General features: G+C 43.3%; 1 pseudogene; it reads left to right on the forward strand.

Moving 5' to 3' along the window:
* The first annotated feature begins 882 nt into the window (after positions 1-882).
* LOC101613183 lies at positions 883-7959 on the forward strand (annotated as a pseudogene).
* The last annotated feature ends 1516 nt before the right edge of the window (positions 7960-9475 follow it).

A 9475-nucleotide genomic window follows, 5' to 3' on the forward strand; every position in this document is an offset into this window, starting at 1 on the left:
AGACCCTACCTCAAAGCAGAACAAAACAAAACAAAAACGAAAAGAAAACCCCACAGAATCTATCTCCAGAGAATGGGGAGATGGGAGAGACCCATGCCAGGAGGCACAGAGAATTAAAATTCAAAGCCTAAAGTTAAGGCCTTTCAGGTTAAAGTATTTGTTTGTTCTTGGATTGATAATCACTGCCTACCTGGAACAGGTGAGCCTGGCCCAATGTTCCCTGAATGCAGCTCAAAGCCCTTGGATTTGCTGTTGCTGCAGAGGCTGCTCTTCCATTGCTTCTGCTCAGGGCGACACCTGCAGGGTTGGGGCGCTCTGCTTCCTCACCATATACTTGAAAGGGCTCCAGCAGAGCTGTCTTGCATCGTGAACTGTCTTGACCCCTGACAAGCATCCTTGTGTTTAGAATGTTCATCCTGGCTTATCCACTATTTTCTCATTCACAGGCCAGACGGACTCTGAGCAGGCTTAAGGGTAGAAGTCCTTCAGACCTGCAGCCACACTCATGTGGTAACTTGGTCAGTGAGCTTTGGGGAAGAGGAAGTTAACAATGCAGATATCCCAGATAGTGTTTACCATCCCAGGATGGCCAGAAATCTCTGGGGGAGAGGCAGAGAGGTAGTGAGAACCAGGCCAGGTAAATAAGCACAAGTGAGACAGATGTCTTTGTGCTGGAGGTTATATCAGGTCATGTCAAATCAGTGGCCCACGCTGTTTGATTAGAGAGGACAGTCAACTGGATTTAGAGCCTAAAGACTCCATATAATTTGGATGGGTAACAGGGAAGACATGGCACTCAGAGGGACAGGAAAGGCAAGATGAAATCAATAGGAACGGGAGTTGATATTAGTAAAAGTGAGGTGCCATGGAAACAAAGAGAGCATGGTGATTATAAATGCTGAAGAGAGGTATTGTTTTTATTATTTTTATTTAAAATTTGTGTGTGTGTGTGTGTGTGTGTGTCACACCAGAGTCTTGTGCTGCCACAAATGAATGCCAGATGCTTGTGCTAATTTTTGTGTCTGGCTTTATGTGAATGCTGGGGAATTGAACCAGGGCTGCAAGGCTTTGTAAGCAAGTGTTCTTAACCTCTGAGCCATTTCTCCACCCACAGGCATTGCTTTTAATCCCTTCTATACTCTTGCCTACATTAATTCACACACACATGGGTATTACCATGCTGTTTCCTTTGATATCTACCAGAGCTTCAAGGAAGGCTGGTCATTCTAAAGTAACCAGGAGGTGATGAGTCTTGGAGACAGCTTCTGAGGGGGCATGGCCAGGAGAATTCCTGAGCCTCCACTGTCTGAGTGCTGATGCATTAGGAAATTTCCCACTTTTAGCCTTGTCCAAATGGTGTTTTACAGAGGCAGAATGTATGTCGTAAAGATGAAGCTGGTCCTCCTTTGTGCAGTTGCTCTCTCCTTGAGACCCCGGCTTGGAACTCCAGTTAGATGTTGTTAAATTTGCTGGTGCTTTGTGACATAGGCCCCTGAAAGCCACTGTCACTCCTGCCCCTTGGCAGAAGAAGGGGCACTGGCCCCCTGCAATCAGATGGAGGCTGTGCTGAGGGTCATCCATCTGGTGACACAGGCATGATCAGCATAGCACATGTGGAGAGGAAAACTCAAGGGGAAGTTGACAATTGCAAGGGAAGATAAGGTCTGGATAGCAAAAGTCTCATCAAGAATCCTGATCAGTTGATCCTAGCTAGACAAGCCACAGAACTGTTAGAGGACAGGGGTCAGTTGGCACTGAGCCTATAGGAATGGGACTGTGCTACTTTATGCTTTGGGGATGAGAACTGGAGCCCAGGAATCAGACAGACTTGAGTTCAAATCCCCACTCTGCCACTTTCTAGCTGTGTTCTTGGACAAAATATCTTGATTTTTTCATGTGCAGAGGAGAGTAATAATAGTTGTGAGGATTAAATGAAATCAGTTAAAACACTTAACACAATCATTATATTAAAGATTAAAAACACTTAGCATAATCATAACTACAAAATAAATGTCAGTGGTGGTTGTTACTATAATCACATGGAAAACTATGTTTGGAGTGGCTTCTTTGCTTTGCTTTTAAATAGGTTCCTCTCACCTCAAATTGACAAAGTCTCCCTTTCGGGACAACCTTTTGAGAATACCACAGTATGTCCTTTCTGTCTTTCCCACCAAAATTACTTTAACGTTATTATTATTTTTTTTTGGTCAGATTCCATTTATTGGAGAAAATTTTCCCACATTGCTTGGGTAAAGGAACTGAGGCTTGCAGTCACCCTGTCAGGGCTGTACCATTCTAGATCCCAGTGCTGACCTAAGCACTCCAGCACTGCTTCAGGCAGGGAGGGCAGACTTGCTGCTCGGAGTCATGGCTTTCACTGTGGGGTGACATGGCTGCAGAGTCTCTAGGGACCATTTACATCAGCTGTCCCAGAAGACAGTATGCACGAAGCTTGTAGGGCCTGACACATTTTTTTTAAACCACAACTATGTATTCATATGAAAACCAATGAAAAAGCTATGCAGATTTTTGATTTAGGTGGTCATAGAAAGTTAGCTTCTTAAGGAGGGAGACAACAAACCAGAGTAAGAACTATCTTGAAATAGGAGCCCTCAGTGGAATGGGGGTGGGGGACAACCTGATGTGAATATGACCAAATTATAATAGGTTTATATATTAATGTTTCCAATAAAAGTTTAAAAATTAAAGTTAGCTTTCTAAATTAATACATATGTGTAAAGAACAACAACAGACCAACAGTAGCAGTTTGGAGGCTCATTTGAGGTAAAATTGTGCCCTGGAAGCTTAATAGTAAGGTCTGGGAGCTCTGGCTTCCTTCAGCTTTGTAATTGTATAGAAGAGAAAACGGAGGCTTGGAAAGTCTCATTGACTTGCTGGCTGTCAGAGTGAGTTAGTGGTTGAGTTTAGTCATAGAAAATGCACTTCAGTGTCTCCAAATCTGCGGATAATGGAAAAAGTGATATGTAGAGTTTAGGTTCCAGGAGATAGCTGATAAGCGACTCCCTGTTCTATTGGCAGCCAGTGCTCTGATTGGAGTCTTGCTGATACTTTCTCACATTAATTTCTCTGTTTTAGAGTTTATCTGTCTCCTGTGGCCCGGTTGTGGTGAGAGGGACTCGGCTGTGGAGAAGGCTGATGTCATTTTGCTTTCCTACATGGCTTGCTGTCAGACTCAAGGGCTCCCTGTCAGCCGCGAGGAGGCATATGAGTGGTGGCCTTAGGAAACTACTCTGGCTCCTGAGGGCTGACCCTGCCCTGACCCTGAGCCCAGAAAACTGCTTCTGTTTACTCAATAGCCTAGACTGCTCTTTCTGAGAATTAAAAACCAAACCAAAACAAAATCAAACATAATAGCATTTTCAGGGGTGCATTTTGATTTTTATAATAAACTTTGATTTTTAGAATAAACTGCTCTTTTAGTAAGGAGAATACTGAAGTCTGGATCCACAAACGAAATCTAAACAGTTACCAGGCTGGTGAGCAGAGCCTGGGACTGGCCCACAACAGTTGCTTCTTCCTCAAAACTCAAGGGCCTACCTGTACCCTAAGTCCAGGGGCTGTCATAGAGAGCTCTGTCAGAGTTTCCTAAAATGGACTGTGTCCTTATTTTCTTAATGGCCAATTAGCGTATATTAATTTTACAAAATGACAAGTTTCATTACAATGTTTACACAGCCTCATATTTTGCCTGGAGAACTGCCTCAGTGATAAAGTATGTGCGCTCATGTTTAAGTACATGAGTTTGATCCTTAGACCCCCACATAAAAATCCAGAAGCCATAGCAGACTTCTGTAATCCAAGCACTGTGATGGTAAGGTGAAAGGCAGAGATAGGAGAATTTCTGGGAAGTTCTACATGAGCACAGCAAAACAACTGCACAGCAAGATTGAGAGAAACTTTCTATAAACAAGGTAGAATGGCAAGGATGGACCTGAAAGTTGTCCTCAGATTCTACACATGTACCAACTCACCCCACTATAGCCACGTGCCCCCCCCCGCACATATACAGATGTGTACACAGACACATACACATAAATAAAGCAGTTTCATTTTTCAAGGTCTTACTCTAGACCAGGGTAACCTGGAACTCACTCTGTAGGCCATGCTGGCCTCAAACCCATGGTGAGCTTCACACCTCAGCCTCCTGAGTGTTAGGATTAAAAAAGCGAGCCATCATACCTGGTCAAAATAGTTTTTTTGCTTTTTTTTTTTTTTAAAGAATATTTTGTCAAGGAAGCAAACATGGAGGGACAGGAGAAAGAGTATAATTGAGATTAGAAGATGACTCTCCTAGTTGTATGTGGTGATGGTGCATGCCTGAAATCCCAGTATTTGGAAGGCTAACGCAGGAAGATCAAGAGTTCAAAGCCAGGGCTGGAGAGATAGCTTAGCGGTTGTGCTCTTGCCTATGAAGCCTAAGGACCCCTGTTCGAGGCTCGTTCGAGGCTCGGTTCCCCAGGACCCACGTTAGCCAGATGCACAAGGGGGTGCACACGTCTGGAGTTTGTTTGCAGTGGCTGGAAGCCCTGGCGCGCCCATTCTCTCTCTCTATCTGCCTTTCTCTCTCTGTCGGTCACTCGGCCTCTTTCTCTCTGTCACTCTCAAATAAATAAATGAAAATAAACAAAAGAAATTAAAAAAGAAAAAAGAGTTCAAAGCCAGCCTGGGATACAATACAGTGAGACCTTGTCTCAAAACAATAGCTAACCAAATTAGGAAAATCAATTGTTTCTGTACAAGTGCAAGTTTGTGACAGAGACAAGCAACTTTTCTCCATTAGGAGCTGTAGAATTAGAATACTGTCAGGTGATAGTCTTTGCCTGTAATATAGACCTCCCCAATCTGCTCATCCAACACATACACACACACACTCACTCACTCACTCACACTTGCACTCATGCACAATGAATTTGCTCATACCATTGTAGAGCTGGCAAATTCAAGACCTGCGTGGTGGGTAGGAGGCTGGAACTTCAGCAAGAGTCATCTTACCATCAGACTGTAAAGGAATTCTACTAGCAAAATTCTTTCCTTAAGGGACTTGGGTATTTATTTATTTATTTACCTATTTAGGGTCTTCAACTGATTAGATAAAAGCCATCTATATTATAGATAATAATTAGCTTTACTTAAAATCTGCTAATCTGAACCTTAGTTTCAGGTATGAAAGAATACCTTCAGAGCCACATCCAAATGTGTTTGACCAAATATCTGCAAACTGACTCAGACTAGCAGACACAAAATTAGAATATTCAATATACTAGAAGATACAATATACAAACCAACATTCATCCATCTTTACCAAGCATGTATTATGGGCCAGGCTCTTATCTTGCTGAATAACTCCTAGTGGCCACTGCAGTATGGTACTTGTCACTTGACAGGAATACGCGGTGGTTTCCAATGGCAATTCTGAGTAGAGGTGTAGCAGACCGGCGATACAGGCAGGAAGGGCCAGAAAATCTCCAAGTCTCTGTTTCCTCTCCTCTATCACAGAGTTTAAAAACAGTGTTTACCTCATCCACACACAGGGGCTTTACACATCAGTTTGCCCAATCAATGGTGAAGGAAACACCAGGGCTGTTGCAGGAGACAATCTATCTAAAGCCCCTCACATGGTGCCCTGGCACATGATAGGCGCAGGGTGAATTTGACTGTCAGTGTAATATGAGCACTTTTCTTTCTGACCTCTGTAGACACAGATCCTCATTTACTGCTTCTGGGACTGGGACTCACCTCAAAGGGACTCATGGAAAATTGTGGTTTCTGGAAGCTGTCTCTAAAGGCTGGGACTGAATGACAGATAATCTCTCTGGCCAGAGTCAGGAGCTGTTTTTTTGTTTGTTTTTTTTTTTAAACTCCTTGACATCACCAGTTCTCCATGACTCCCAGAACTTGTTCTCAAAGCTCTGGCTATGAAGGGACTTTACAGGGAGGGTTCTCTAAAAACCCACATAATACCATCTGGAGCTGGTGAGTCTCTACACCTCTGTCAGCACTCTGCTCAGCGTCTCTAGCTCCACCAGCAGCATGGTTAGCACCCATTCTGCATCTTAGTAGAGAATATAACTGTCTTCTCCTCCTAAGCTGTACCCTCCTAGGGACACTGTCAATTAAGCTAATGATTCACCTAAAACAAACTGTACTATTAATAGGATTAACTGGAGCACCCAGACATCAGGAATAACACAATTCAGTGCAGTGTTAACAGTTCATTCACCATTCTTGATGGTGTACTAATGGATGGAATCCCAGCTCTGACACTTACCAGTGGTGTGATTATCTTTTAAAATGTTTTTATTTATGAGAAAGAGAGAGAGGATGGGTGAGTGAGGGGCTCCTGCTGCTACAAGCAAATTCCAGATGCATGCACCACTTTGTGCATCTGGCTTTCAGTGGGTAGTGGGGAATTCAACCCTGGGCTGGCAGGCTTTGCAAACAAGCATCCTTAATCTCTGACCCATCTCTCCGGCCCTGGCACTGTGATCTTGATAGAGTTGTTCACCTCTCTTATAACTTAACATCTTTATCTATAACATGGAGGTAAAAGAGTTAAGAAGTTTGATAGACTGGAGAGCTGGTTCAGTGGGTAAAGGGCTTGCTGAGAAAGCATGAGGATCTGACTCTAACCCTACTGCCCACATAAAATGCCCAGCACCGTGGCACACACATGCAATCCCAGTGCTAGAGAGGTAGGGACAGAGGACCCTTGGAGCCTACTGGCTAGCAAGTCTAGATGAATCAGTGACCCTGTCTCAAAACACAATCTTATGTTGAATTCTGGCCTGTATATCATACATGGGTTCTTGTACCCACATTTCCTTATCCAAACTTTACAACCACCTTAGGAGGAGATGGCAGCATAGCCCGATCCCATCATGTGTGGCCATCCACATGTCTTTCTCACAGTCTTATAGAATTTAGCACAAACTCTCAACTTGTTATTTCAAATGCTTCACAATACAGTCTCAAAATAACTGTCCCTGTGTGTGCATGTGTGTGTGTGTGCACACACATGCATGTTTTGTACTTGTGTGCACCCCATGTGTACAATTGAGGAGGCCAGAGGAGAATTATGAATGTCCTCCTATTGCTCATCTGCAGGTTTCCTTAAGATGGAGTCTCACTGACTCTCCAGCTGCAGTTTTTAGTCAGACCCGCTGACCAGCAAGCCCTAGGGACACTTTGGCCTCCACTCCCCACAGGCGTGTATGGCAACACCCAGATGATGGCAGGAGACCTGGCGATCAAATTCTAAGGCCTTCATGCTCGTGTGGCAAGTGCTACCCACTGAGCATTTCTCTAGCCCTTAAAATTAAGTTTCACTTGTAAAAGTCATAGATGTTACTTTGCTGTGAAGATGGCATTGGGCAGTGGGACAAAAAAACTTGGACTTTCGCAGAAAACGGGACAAAGATGAATACGTGAAGCTCTTGGAGAAGAGGCTCATGGAAGAAAGAAAGAAGGATGGAAAATCAGTGCAGCCCATCAAGCTTTTATTGCACAGGTACTACATAGTGGACTTGGGATCCAAGCTTGGGAAGATAGCTGTCATTACCAAGACCACTCCACAGTCTCAGATGGGAGGATATTACTGCAATGTCTGTGATGGTGTGGTGAAGGACTCTTATCAACTTCCAGGATCACATTAATGGAAAGAAACATCAGCAAAACCTGGGCATTTCTATACATGTGGAACGTTCTACTCTGGATCAAGTAAAGAAACCTTTTGAGGTCAACAAGGAGAAGATGGGAGAGAAGCAGAAAGACTGATTTTGAGGAAAGCTCAGAGAAGAGGAAGGAAAGGCTAAAGCATACAAGAAAGAGAAACAGGAGAAGAAAAGGAGGGCTGAGGAGGACTTGACATTTGAGGAAGACGATGAGATGACAGCTGTGATGGGCTTTTCTGGCTTTGGTTTCACCAAGAAGAGTTACTGAGGCTTTTTGTTTGGCATAAACTTGGCCCATATTGGACCTAACTCTGTGTGTGTGTGTGTGTGTGTGTGTGTGTGTGTGTGTGTGTGTGTGTTGGGGCAGGGTGTTGTTTCTTCTTTGGGTACTGGAAAAAGTCCTTAAGATAAGCAGGACTAGAGGGTGAGTGTTTGTGGTTTCCCTCTACCTTGGCAGAGGACACAGGATGTAGAGTAATGCTGCGGCATATTCCCTAAGCCTCAGTATATCACTGGAGTCACAAGCACTGCCCCTCTGAGTTCTCGGTAAAGAAAGACCTCCCCCGCTGAGGCTGCTGTTCCGAAACTCCCCTGCATCTTTCCCTCTTCATCTGTCTAACCGTTTGTCTGAGCATCCTCCTCTTTCCTGTGTTTGGCTTTTGGTTCAATTTTGACTCTTCTAGCTTTCAACAGAAGGGCTCTCTGGGTCCCCCGCTTCCAGTTGCTGGCATATCCTTGCCCAGCATCTCCTCTCTCACCCAGTGGTTCTTTGGCCACTTGTGCATGCATGTGTACTTCTGCCTGGGTCAATAGTGTGTGTGGGTATGGGTGCACGATCTGTCACCAAGAAGGGACCTGAGCTAGAATCTCAGAGCATGGCTGCCCTGAGGCTTGATGTTCCTGGTTTCCTGGATGCATGTAACAGGAAATTAAATGGGATGAGTGTTTGGTGTGGTTTGTGTCTTTTGAGTTTTTAACATTGTTCTTCACATACAGGCTGTTTCAGCTCCTGTTTCACTTTGCTGAAGATTTCTGTTTTATTTTCCTTGTGAGCAGACTCTTGAAGAAACCTGTTTGATGCAAAACAAACAAACACAAACAAAAAAAATACTATGAAAATGCAAACAAACAGTAAAAACCTCAAAGCAACCAGCAAAATTCACTCTTGGAACTTTTGAATCTTAAAGGCTGTTCACTTTGTATAATAAATGACACTAACTGATCCTGTTTCGCATTCAAAAAAAAAAAAAAAGAGTCATAGATGTTTCAAATCTTGAAACACTGTGGTCAATTTCAAGTTCTTTTTTATCATTGTCAGTTCTAGTACACTTCTATGTTTTTCTCCAAGATACAATAATGCAGTTAATTTATTATAAACTGTTCCCAGATATTTATGTAAATGTACACATTTTATATGTAAACTGAAGGTTATATAAAACCATAGAGAGTTGGTTCATGATTAAAAGAATAGACATATATCAACTCTCTTGTAGTCTTGTCCTGTGACTTCCTTCTTTCTATCAAATATCTTCTATGTTGATGGTTTACATTTATATTAATTTAAAATTACTATATAGTTTTCTTTCCAGTTTCTTGAGTGATAAACATTTAAGATGCTCCAGTTTGGGTCTTGGATGCTTTCCAAAGGTTCGTGTGTGGAATATGTGGTTCTCAGCCTGTAGTGCTGTTGGGAGGTGGTGGAAGCTTCAATAAGTGGGGCCTAATGCAAGTTGGGTCACTGAGACGTGTGCCCTTGAAGGAGATATCAGGATATATGTTGGTCT

The sequence above is a fragment of the Jaculus jaculus genome, chromosome 13 (assembly GCF_020740685.1).
Source record: "Jaculus jaculus isolate mJacJac1 chromosome 13, mJacJac1.mat.Y.cur, whole genome shotgun sequence".
In the NCBI taxonomy this organism is placed as follows: domain Eukaryota; kingdom Metazoa; phylum Chordata; class Mammalia; order Rodentia; family Dipodidae; genus Jaculus; species Jaculus jaculus.